General features: G+C 43.8%; 2 protein-coding genes across 2 annotated transcripts in view; one reads left to right on the top strand and one right to left on the bottom strand.

Annotated features, from left to right (window-relative positions):
* esyt1a (extended synaptotagmin-like protein 1a) overlaps positions 1-12,969 on the bottom strand; it is a 349,848-nt gene that overhangs the window by 75,493 nt on the left and 261,386 nt on the right. The window lies entirely within an intron of this gene.
* The window catches only part of lrp1ab (low density lipoprotein receptor-related protein 1Ab), a 197,559-nt gene that overhangs the window by 35,485 nt on the left and 149,105 nt on the right, over positions 1-12,969 (top strand). The gene's annotated exons all lie outside the window — the stretch shown is intronic.

Below are 12,969 nucleotides of genomic sequence, written 5' to 3'. Positions count from 1 at the left end.
GGGGGTCCGCCAAATTGTTGTGTGATATGATTTTTTTGTTTACCGTAACATCATTAAGACCTGAAGAGGCATCTGTGTCATTTTTTGATTTGAGCTAAAAAAAAGCATTATTTTACACTTTGGCTATTCAAAAATAGCAGATATACAAGTTCATAGCGCGCCGCGCTATGAACTTGTAGATCTGCTATTTTTGAAAAATCGTGAAAATGTGTGCAAATCTTTGAATATATGTATTTTTAAAGCGAACATTTGTAACTCAAATCTTTGCTTCTGGGGGGTCCCTGGAACAAAATATTTTGAGATGGGGGTCTGCGGGCCAAATACATGTCATTTTGGGGTCCTTGACATTAAAAAGTTTGAAAACCACTGACATAGCAACATACGTTTTTTTCAAAAAACTGTTTGGATTTAGAAGACATTTTGTAGAATCGGAACCTCAGGCCTTAAAGGGTTAACCACTTGAACCCTACCATCCCTTTTCTGGGGAGAACTTTAGCCAAAAATAGCCGATCTACAAGCTCACAACGCCTCGCAGCGCGAGGCGTTGTGAGCTTGTAGATCGGCTATTTTTTGGCAAACTGGTATAGGTGTCGAGGGGAAAAAAGAACAGACCAAGTAAACAAAAAAAGTTTAATCTGAAACACAATTGTATACAGTATAGAGGGGGTCCCTGCTTCATCTCTCTCTCTCTCAGCTAGGGGGGTCCTTGGCCTGAAAACGTTGAAGACCCCTGATTTAGTCACAAGCACGTGTTGATACTTGTCTTTGGTTCAATATTTTGTTAAACCCACAGACACACATCAATATGTTTCTAAAATAGCTATGCGACGCGTGAGCTTGTAGATTAGATACTTTCGCCAACCTTTTCTCGACACTCTTGTACAACGACAAAAAAAACAACATACAAAGTTGAAATAAGGAGATACGAGGTTTCTGCCCAACAACAGCGACGTTATGCAACAGTTGGCCAGCCCCCGCTAATTCTCTGTTCAACTTTTTGCCCCTGATTTTTGGACATGGAGGAGGCAGGGGGGTGGACCGCATGTGGATCATGCAAAATAGGCTGCCCTTCTATTCACGCGCTGCGTTAACCACTTCCGTTCATGGTGAGAAAATGAGATGATAATTCAGCACAATTACCGCTTGCTTAATGTCCAGCCCCTCCCTTCTGCAGGGTCGGACCTGAAACGGTGTGTGTGACGTCTCAGTCAGCTCCGTACACTTTCACACACACACACACACACACACACACACACACACACACACACACACACACACACACACACACACACACACACACACACACACACACGCGCGCACAAACACACACACAAACTAAGTGGAATCAGACGTTTCCTTCACTGTTCAAGCCCAGTTTTTAACTTCCAGCCTCACCGTTTTCCCCCGACTTGATCCAGGAATGCAATATCGAGGGGATATCCCATGGAATGTCATGTTGTGATGAAATAGATGTGGACCCATGCCTATAGAGGTTAACCCGTTGAGACCTGGAACGCATCTGTGTCACTTTTTGATTTGAGCTAAAAAAAAATGCATTATTTTACACTTTGGGCTATTCAAAAATAGCAGATCTACAAGCTCATAGCGCGGCACCGAGTGCCGCGCTACGAGCTTGTAGATCTGCTATTTTTGAAAAATCGTGAAAATGGGTGCAAATATTTGAATATATATTGTTTTAAAGCAAACATTTTTAACACCAATCTTTGCTTCTGGGGGTCCCTGGAACAAAATATTTTGAGATGGGGGTCCACAGCCAAATTCATATCATTTTGGGGGTCCTTGACATGAAAAAGATTGAGCACCAGTGATATAGAAACCTACGTTTTTTTCAGAATACTGTTGGTGATTTAGAAGACACTTGTAGAATCTTCTTCAGATCTTAATGGGTTAAAGGCACTCGCAGCGTAGCGTTTGTAGTGGTGAGAGTCCACCCCACACACACACACACACACACACACACACTGGTACAGTACTTGGCGGTGGATGCTGTGGCCTGGACCGTGGCAGAAACCTTAAAGGAAGTTCTGACGGGGGGGGGAGATTGAGTTATCATCTCCCTTGCAGCTGGCCCGAGGTGGGCCAGCGTGGGCCACACATCAAGGTTATCTGTCCCATCTCTTGCCCTTGGGCCCCCAGCTGGAGGGGGCAGCCAGTCTGGCCCCTTTGTGTGGGCCGGCTGGCCCGACTGTCACGCCTCGGCAGCCTCTCCAAGACGACCCTGAGGAGCCAGACAGAGGGATGTAGGGATGGGAGGTGATGGAGGGTGGAAAACGCCTGTGGAGCGGAGAGGAGGCACATCACTGAAGGAGTGATCCAAGAGAAAAGAAGATGCCTGCTTTTTTATGGCGTGGTGGGTCCCAGGGGGGGGGGGGGCGAGGCGTCTAGAACTGTGTTTCCCAAACAATGGGTAGGGAGGCATTTTTTTGCATCGCGGACCCATTTTTATGGGTCGTAAAAATAGGACGGTACATTACCTGTAAAACCTTGTCATTTCAAAAGATTTTTAAAAAATCCAAAAAGTAGCTAAACATAATTTATGGAAACCACTGGGCTAGAAGATTTTGTCTGTCTGATCTCACAACCACTGGCTAATTATTTTTTCTCCACATTTTGTGAATTCATAATCCGTGATCCACCACCCCCCCTCGTTCCTCCATATTTGTCTCCGCCAGGAGACTATGTTTTCGTTCTCGTCCTTCCGTGTGTCCACCAAGCTAACATTGGTCAAGCTTCACGTGACACGTGACAATATGTTGAAAGGGTGTGCTTTGATTGGCTAGCGAGACGCATGATGAAATAGAGACCTATAAATAGGTGTGTCACTTCAAAAGATCATTTATATCTTTTGAAGTGAGGTAAGACAGGATTAATCAGGAACAGTACTGGCGGAGACCTGTGCTCCGAGGAGCACATTTTCTAGTTGGGTCTGATGTCATCAATATGACATCATAGACAATGACATCAGACATCCACAGGGGAAGCCACGCCCGTTATTATTAGACCCCGGTCCTGTTTTCTTTTTCTTTTTTTCACCCTTTACTGGTGGTGGAAATGGAACAGATTAGCATTCAGGGGCTGCAGGAAGAAAATGGAAATAAGCCCTGATCTCTTTTTATGGAAACAAGCCTTTTACAGTAAAAGTTGCAGGGAGGGCCTCTCATATAGTCGTCCATAATGGGAACCAGTTTGTTGTACACACATAGAGGGGGCACCGGGCAGGGGGGACAGGAGAGGGTCTGGAGGGGCAGGGAGGGGCACTACTGCTTCCACCAGAGGAAGGAGCAAAGCCCTGTAAATCCCCCTGGTCTGTGGGGCCTGAGCCCTCCTCAGCCTCACCGGCCTATCAACGGACAGAGAACACAGGGCTTTCTCACGCCACACAGGCACCACTTTGCCTCTCTTGACTGTCTCTCCTCTACACCACCCTCTCTCCCTCTTTCTTTTTTTTTTCTGTCTCCCTCCAGGGTTGCCAGATCTGCTTATTATTATAATTTCCCCCCGCAAGATTTGATTTGAAAATAGCCGATCCTACAAGCTCACAACGCGTCGCATCGCGACGCGTTGTGAGCTTGTAGATCTGCTATTTTCAAATAGCTGATGTATATGTTAAAGTGCTCACGTGGCGCATAGTCGCTTCTTTTGGGGCTGGTTTTCCTAGACCTGGTTGCTTGTTTCTCTCACAGAATCTGGCAACACTGTCTCCCTCTCTATCTATCTGTCCGTGTGGGCGGAGTATCTAGACACAGTCGAGCCGCCGCCTTTGTTCCCTCTTCTTCAAATCTCATCTCCAGTCACTTCCTCTATATAAATGTCGTGTTGTTGTTGTTTTTTTAGCCCCGCCGGCTAGCGTAGCGGCGGTGGCTCTGAGGATGGCTGTCAAGTAGGACATCTGTCCAACACTTTGGTTTACGAACACGATATCTCGAAAAACTACTGGCTTTGACTGCCATGGAATGTGCTGCGTAACTTTGTGTTACGCAGGCAGCACCCACCCCCCCCCCCGGAGAATGAAAACTGTTGACTTTGGGGATCTAATGGTGTCGCGAGAGGAAACTGCACATGCCATTAGAGCAAAGTTTCCTGTTGTAAACAAGATATCTCAAATCTAATGGGTGGGATGCCATGAAACGTGCTGAGCACATACTACTACTACTAATACTACTACTACGACTAATACTAGTACTACTACTACTACTACTACTACTACTACTACTACTACTACACCCCAGAGGATGAACTCTAACCATTGAGTGACCTCGAGAGGTTTCTTCTAGCTCCACCCTCAGACCAAAAATGACAACTTTATACACAATATATCCCATCATATACTGTAAATGGAGGATTTGATTTGACCCCATGATCTGTTCTCTAGCGCCACCCTCAGTTGGAACTTGGACAATTTTAGCCCCCCCCCCGTTAGCGGCAATGCTCAAGGAATGTTGACCGTTCGGTTGGTTGGTGTTTAGGTCGGTTGTGGTGGGCCCCTGGGGTGGTGTTGTTGGGCTCCCATTGGTGTCGCTTAGCCCTGCCCCCGATGTGGGGCTTATTTCTACAGCATTGGTGAATCTTTGCCCCACCCCTTTTCTCATTGGCCAATGATAAGGCATTTCATAAGACTTCCTTGTTATTTAACAAAAGCCCCTAGCCATTGACCAGAGGGGAAACGAGCCTACGGGCTGAGCTTTTATTTATTGTACATTTTTGTGTGTTTATTTTTGGGGTCTTTTCTTGCCTTTTAGTTGATATTCTACTGTGTAAAGAGTGACATGCAGCAAAGGTCCGCCAGGCCCCCGGGAATCGAACCCAGGACTCGCTGGCATCAGAGCCTATTTGGTACGTGCCTTAACCACTGGCACCCCACTTTGGGGGCAGGCTTGTAGACCCCGTTTTTGCCTACCTTGCAGATGATGACACGGTTTGTTTGTTTTTGTTTTAGTGCCTCTTTCTATGTCAGATTGGGGAAAACTCTGTTGTATTTTATGCAAAGTGATAGTTTTGTTGTGTTTGAGGCCAGAGATGAAAAACAATACACCTCCTTTACAGGATCTGCCTTTGTTTGTATTTTACGGCAGCAATTCAATAAAAGGAAATGCTTGGCAGTGATCAGGTGCAAGAAAAAAGATGTTAATATTTGGACTTACCAGTGTTCCCTTATCCCATTGAGACCTGAAGCCGATTCTACATGTCTCCTAAATCTCAACAGTTTTCTGAAAAACGTATGTTTCTATATCAGTGGTGCTCAATCTTTTTCATGTCAAGGACCCCCAAAATTATATGTATTTGGCCGCGGACCCCCATCAAAATATTTTGTTCCAGGGACCCCCAGAAGCAAAGATTTGAGTTAAAAATGTTCGCTTTAAAAGTATTTATATTCAAAGATTTGCACACATTTTCACGATTTTTCAAAAATAGCAGATCTACAAGCTCGTAGCGCGGCACTCGGTGCCGCACTATGAGCTTGTATATCTGCTATTTTTGAATAGCCCAAAGTGTAAAATAATGCTTTTTAGCTCAAATCTAAAAATGACACAGTTCCAGTTCTTAATGGGTTAAATTGCATCTTGACAGCTTGCTCGATTTGCTAGTCATGTTACGCCGTGCCCCATAGGATGCAGTAAATAAATATACTGCCTCGGGAAAGGTGATCATTATTTTAGTGTACTTTTCTTCACGCTCCACATCTTCAACAAATGAGCACACAGGCAACTGTGTGTAAGCACCAGTATATTATGCACTGTGAGACCTGTCCCTGCACTGCCTCAACTTTGATGAAGGTTTGGGTACCGTTGCCACATTGTAACTCCAGATATTGCTAAATGTGTGACTTTGATGCATGCGTTCATACTGGCAGATACAGCTTTGTAGTAGCTTTGTAGCCGAAGTTGAAACCAGCTCAACTTATTGTAGCTTCGTAGCAGCTACAAATGTCGGAACCAAATGTGCCCATACGGGTCCATTTAGGTTCCATTTGTACACTCTCAAAAGTAACGGGGGTCCTTCGGAGTTAAAAAGTTTGAGAACCACTTCGTTGGGGGGGTCATGTGGTTAACAAGGCCGTGCGTCTGTCCGGCATGCTCGCGGGTACAGTGTTATTGTTCTATATCCCAGAGTGTGGAGAGTCAGCCAGTGGGCAGCTAGGCCTGGCTGTCACCATGTACGACATGTTCATTAGAGCCGACAGCAGTCTGTATAGGAGTCAGGGCCTGCCATACAGGAGGAGGGGCAATAAGCACAGGCTTTTATGCTGCGGAACAAAAGCTCGACAGGGAATCAAAATTTAAGGTCATTACCTAACCACGGGGACTGGGGGAGTTGAGGGGGTAGAAGCGGGCACACACATTACATTGGGGGCGACACTTTGACGTCAGACTTGTGAGGCCTGGTTGGTGCTGGTGGTTAGGCAATCTTAGGACAACTCTAGGACCACTACATGCAGCCAAGTTCCCCCCCCCCCCCCCGCCCCCACCCCTCTGTATACCCAGGGAATTATTTGAAGGTGACACGAGTAGCGATGCATTGCTTGAAACCGCCCGTAGGCTCAGACACCGTGTTAAATATTGTCTTTGCTGAAAGTCATATTTCACTCTAGAGACTGTGGAAGCATTGGAATGAAGGGTTTAATAGGGCTGAGTGTAATTTTGGACATTTATACCCGTTTGAAATTGTGAAGAATTCCTTTTTCTTAGATGTGAAGTGAGACTATAGGCCTACGGACTGTTGTAGGGCCTACGGGAATGTCACACTAGAACAGATCTTTAATTGTCACTTCCTGTCGATTTGATATTGGAATCAGGGATCAAATCGACAGCAAGTGATGCCCAAAATGCCCTGGGAAACTTGGAAAATAGCCGATCTGCAAGCTCACAACGCATCGCAAAGCGATGCGTTGTGAGCTTGTAGATCTGCTATTTTCAAAAGATTTGTATTCATGAGGAACTTGTGAAATGGGACATACTGCACAATGACTAATGAGTACTTTTACTTTTTGTACTTTAAATATATTTTGTTGCCAATGCTTTTGTACTCTTACTCGAGTACATTTTGAACACCTGACCTTTACTTAACGTAAACAGAGTTTACGTAACAGACTTTACGTAACAGAGTATTTCTACATAATTTGTGGTATTGATACTTTTACTTAAGTGAAACAAAATGTCAGTACTTCTTCCACCACCTGCCTATTACTGTGTGTAATAGGTAAGAGGGATGTAATTATTCATGTCTTGCATGACGTCCTCTGCACTTAAAACGCTTCATATATTGTTCTGATTCAGTGTTCTTTGTCTCGAAGACTCCTACACTCACAGGTGAATCCTTATGCTTTCCTCTAAATGAGGAGTAATCGGGACATGTTTTAATTGCGATGAGATAATGTTCTATAGTATTCATATCGCCCTCCCACCCTCAGCCCTTTCACCCTCTGTAATTCATATTGCACCTGATAATGATACGTTTATGGTAAGCGATACCCATTTTCCTTTCTCTTATATACGATCTGAATACCAAACTTGTCTCGTGCTTTTTATTGCTACGATTTAAAACCCCCACCGCCAGAGACTGATCTACTTTCACAGTTATTTCATTGGCCATCATGGCATTTTAATTGTGCCTGCACTTAATTCAGAGAGGACTTTGTTTCCATTCTCCATCCATCCATCACAAGATCAAATTATGGTAATAGAAAAATTGATCGCTTAAAAGTCTGTTTACAGATAATCTTGGCTATGAACCGGCTTACGTTGTGTGTGTGTGTGTGTGTGTGTGTGTGGGCGCGCGTGCGCGCGTGCCTGTGTGTGTGCACGTGCGGCTGCGTGTGTGTGTATGTGTGTGCTGTCTAAGCAGGGCTCTGTATGGTAATACCTCCAGTGCCAGTGACAGATGAGGAAGGAAGCGCCCACTGCCTGTATGAGTGAGCCCATTACAATTCACTGCCAACAACTTCCCAAACTGGAGCAGAGGGGGGGGGGGGGGGGGGGGTGCAAGGGGCCAGCGCCATTGTCATTGCTGCAAAGTTATTTAATCCTCCATATTGTCCTCTCTATTTAGCTTCTGCCGCTCGTCCCTATTCAGCCCCTGCCAAGATATTACTCGTTTTGTGGAACTCTAAAGAACTCCCGTTCTTCTATTGTTGGTATTGCTGGCAGTTTGTTATAGTGTGTTTTCCAAAAGACCTATTCTTATGTCTGCTGACTGTTCTGTTGAGGAACCAGAGGAGTGTTTTTGGGAGAGGAGCATTGTGTGCGTGCGTGGGCGTGAGTGTGTGTGTGTTAGGGCTGTCAAATGAATATTCGATATTCAAATATTATTAGAATATTGGGAAAATATGTATATTCGAATATGAAAATTAATATTTGAATTAAAAAAAAAAAAAAAAAAAAAAATGTTTATTTGACAAGGACAATACAAAAAACAATGTATCAAGTTATACAAACTAACACAAGATATGTTTTATTGGATCCAAGCACTCGATACATTGTTTTTGTACTGTTTCTGTCAAAAGAAAATTGAAAAAATATATATTTTTGAAAAAAAATAATATTTTTTTATAATAATAATATTTGAATATATTCGAATATCTGCCAATTTCTAAGACCAATATTCGAATATCATTTCTGAGGAAAGTTGACAGCCCTAGTGTGTGTGTGTGTGTGTGTGTGTGTGTGTCTGTGTGAGTGGGTGTGATTTGTCACCTGAAGGCTGCAGTGAGTGGGCGCATACAGCATCGTAGTGACAGCACACGTAGGCCTCCCCCTAGCAGACTTTTCTCAAAAACCCACAACACGCAAAACGTCTTGCCTTTGTGTGTTTGTCTCCATCTGTCTCTACAAGGTATAACTCCCACTGTGCTGTTATGTGTCTTTGATATCAGGAAACTAAAAGCCAGCCATCGGTACAGGCAGGGCTATGCTAGTGTTATACATTCACCCTGCGCGCGCTGGTTGGGTTTTAGTTCTTATTCCGTAACTACTTCATGTAGAAAATCCCTCGCCTGGCACTTTATTGAATGTAAAGTAGGGGGTGGCTTAGATGCCGGGGCTGTGGGAGGTCTTGTCATAATTCTTGCATCCCCTGGAGAGGAGCACTGCTCCTTTTCCCTAAGCCAGATGTATGAGCTGCTGCTAACTCACTATTGGAATGTGACACACATCTTTTATATAGACTTGTCTGCTGCTATTGGCCATGTGCTCGTTTTTTTTCGTGGGCCTCGTTCGTTGGTTTTAGGGCACTTGTACTAGCTGTGCTGTGTTTTAAAACTCTTGTTTAAAACTCTGTTTAAGATGGCTAATCTGTGGGATGGATGGGATGGATTCAGAGTGAGTGCTTGTGGGTTTTTGTTTAAGTAATGTGGAGGACAAAAGCACTGAGTCATCCAGTTTTTTGTGCGTGTGTGTGCAGTGTTTAGGTTTTTTTTTAAATGGCGTGTCTCTCAGTACTCTCATACCAATATTTTTCTGACCTGGCCCTTTCAGAGACAGATGTATTTTTACTTTGACTTAAGACTCACTAAAGCCCCCCACATCTGGCTTCACCTGGCCTCGCGTGGCAAGAAGGACGTAAAAAGATACTTCACACACCTTTTTCTGGAATTGAGAAAACCTGTGGAGTGCGTGTTCCAAAGGAAATGTTCTAAAGTCTTTTTAACGGCTGAAAAACGAGGAAGAAATAAGGAGGATAGCGTGAACCGTGTTCTGTCTGCAACAGTCCCTTACATTCTGAGAAAATAGGCTAGAAAGGCGCTGTGTTTGTGTGTACAGTATGTGAGTTTCTCAAGGTTGCTTGCAGATCAGCTATTTTTTGGTGTATGACACACCCCGCACGCAACTAGCTACAACTCAAACTATAAAAACAGGTGTGCAAGAGCAAAAACCTGAGTGTCAATTTGACTCCTGAGGAGGTTAACCTGGAGAAGCTGAGCTAAAAAGCATTATTTTACACTTTGGCTATTCAAAAATAGCAGATATACAAGCTCATAGCGCGGCACCGAGTGCCGCGCTATGAGCTTGTAGATCTGCTATTTTTGAGAAATCGTAAAAATGTGTGCAAATCTTTGAATATATATTTTTTCAAGCGAACATTTGGAACTCAAATCTTTGCTCCTGGGGGGTCCCTGGAACCAAATATTTTGAGATGGGGATCCTTGGCCAAATACATATACATTTTGGGGTCCTTGACATGAAAAAGTTTGAGAACCACTGACATGGTAACATAAGTTTTTTTCAAAAAACAGTTTTTAGAAGACATTCTAAAAACAGACATTTTGTAGAATCGGCCTCAGGTCTTAATGGGTTATAATGGACCTGTAGTACTCTCAAGATGATTTTGAACGAACACCCCCAGTGTTATGTTTTTCCAGTGTGTCTGTGCACATGCTCTGATACAATCTATACCTTCCTCGCTCCTGCAAATTCTTTACATGAACCCCAGAGCGGTACAGATAGCTTCCTGTGCAGGAGGTAACCCCCACCCCCCCCCACCCCCTACCCTTCTTTGGTGTTGTTCTAAAATGGGTCAGCAGATGTTAGAGAGAGAGAGAGAGAGAGCGAAAGAGGGTGAGAGACGACATAGAAGAAGGAATTAGAAGAAAAGGAAGAAAAAAAAACAGGCAAGGCAAACAATTTGCTTTGCAGTGGAGAGAGAGAGAGAGAGAAAGAGAGAGAGATAGAATCCGTTTATGTTCTGGCCTCAGCCCAGACAGACTAAAAGATCTACCTCGTAGGTCTTTTGTAAAATGGTTAGGATTAAAGTTATGCTGATTCCCCCATGTAAATTGCTAATAAAAATGTTATTGCGCAGGAGTATGTCCTATAGTTTTCTGGGCCCTCAGCCCAGAAAAACAAACTCTGTTATCTTTATTTCTTTCTCCTACTTTGTATGCTTTTAGCATTTTGTTCAAAGATGATGTCTCGAATGTCTTATGTATCTATCTATATCTATACAGTATCGATTGATCTATTTATAGATCCACCTCTCTTTCGATCGTATCTACGTATTATCTACCCGATCTATCTAGGCTGGGGGAGCCTCTAAAGGTGCCGTTTATGTGTCACAAATATGAAGACACACACACACGATCTCACCATATGTTGTGTATACATTGTGCAGTGGTGTAAAGTAACTTTAGTAAGTACATTTACTCAAGTACTGTACTTGAGTACAGTTTTGAGGTGCTTTTACTTTACTGGAGAATTTCCAATTGTCCATACTTTTACTTCTACTCCACTACATCTCAGAGGCAAATATTGTACTTTTACTCCACTACAGTTATTCGAAAACTTTAGTTACTTTGCAGATATAAATTATTACATTATGAAACACACATTAACCACTTTAGCCCTATTTTGTACCTAGGCTATTTTCAAACATTTTAGTACTTTTACTTTTGGTACTTTTAAGTACACTTTGATACCAATACTTTGGTTCTTTTACTCACGTAAATTTTGAATTCCGGACTTTTACTTGTAACAGAGTACTTCTATATTGCAGTATTGATACTTTTACTTAAGTAAAACATTCGAGTACTTTTTCCACCACTGACATTGTGTGTGTGTGTGTGTGTGTGTGTGTGTGTTCATACTGTATACGTGAGACACATAAGCCCGATTTATATTTTGCCGCACAACGGTGTCGCCTGCAGAAAACAGTCGATCTACAAGTTCGCCAACTTGTTGCGTCCGCGACGACGACGCATCGTGAAGCTTGTAGATTTGGCTATTTTTGGGGAGCGCGTCACCGTGGTGCGACAGAGCATAAATTAGGCGTTAAAGAGTCTCTCCCTCTCGTGCTGAAAAGCCTTACTCGACCATATAAACCTTCAGCTCCCTGCCAGCTTACAGGCTGAGAGGGGGCTCTCTGGGTCAGAGTCTCTCCGGATGGGACACAAAGGAACGTGAAACCCCCGCAAGGCTCTTTTTTTTATCCTTTGCTGTCAGCCCTGCCCTGCTGCTGACCACTTATCACAGGGGAAAGGCTGGGGTCTGCCCTGGGTGGCTAGATAACGCCAAGTTCCAGCGCCCCGGCGCTCCAGTCTCTTCACAGACAGATAGATAGAAAGAGAAAGAAGGGGAAGGGAAAGTGAGGAGATTACATTGAAGGTGTTTAACCGCGCTACTCATGCCCCGTTAAGGATGCCTTCTCCTTTTGATCTTCGCTGAGCTCTCTCCAAATCTTACCAATACCACATAGGCTTTAAGTAGAGCGTGAGACTACTTGAATCCTCTCACCCCCCTCAGCCACAGACTCTCTGTCTGACTGCTGGATTGTCTGTCTCTCTCCGGAGGCTTGGGTTTTGGAATGATGCGATAAAGGCGTAATGAAATGCAATGCGCTTAATTCCATTTTTTTTGGAAAGAACTCTGCCTGAGTTTTGAAGCTCACAGGAAACCAACTCGCATTTAAAGTCATACTTGTGTAACTTTTTCAATTGCCAGACTTATTTCTGGCTGCGTGCACCCACTACTGCCAGGGATTGTCTTACCTTTTTGAAGTAGTCACAGAATATTTATCTCCAGTATGATCGATCCCCTGATGGTTGCTTGCTGCAAACAGAAGGGTTTCACTGTGCTTCCGCGAAAAGAAAAAAATCACACCCAGTGTGAAGTGGGCGGTGTGTGGTCATCACAACATGACTCACTTTAAAAAAAGGATAAATGACTTTTTTTAAAGTCCATACTGCTATTCATAGGGCTGCACATGTGTTTCGCTAGTCAATCACAGTCCTGAATTTGCAAAGTCAGCCAATCACATTACAGTTAGTGGTGATGACACTAGCTGTAATGTGATTGGCTGATATGAAAAAAGTATCGATTTGCATTAACAATGGAAGGGTTAGGGGGTACACAAATGTTTTGGTCGGTGTCCAAAACTCACTTATAGGGGGCGGCTACACCGCCCCAAAAAAATGTCATCACGACCGTGATGTCATAGGACCCATCCGTGGCGAAAGTTTTT

Source organism: Gymnoscopelus microlampas, assembly GCF_963454915.1.
Source record: "Gymnoscopelus microlampas genome assembly, chromosome: 10".
Classification (NCBI taxonomy): Eukaryota; Metazoa; Chordata; class Actinopteri; order Myctophiformes; family Myctophidae; genus Gymnoscopelus; species Gymnoscopelus microlampas.
This window is presented reverse-complemented; position numbering and strand designations above follow the sequence as displayed.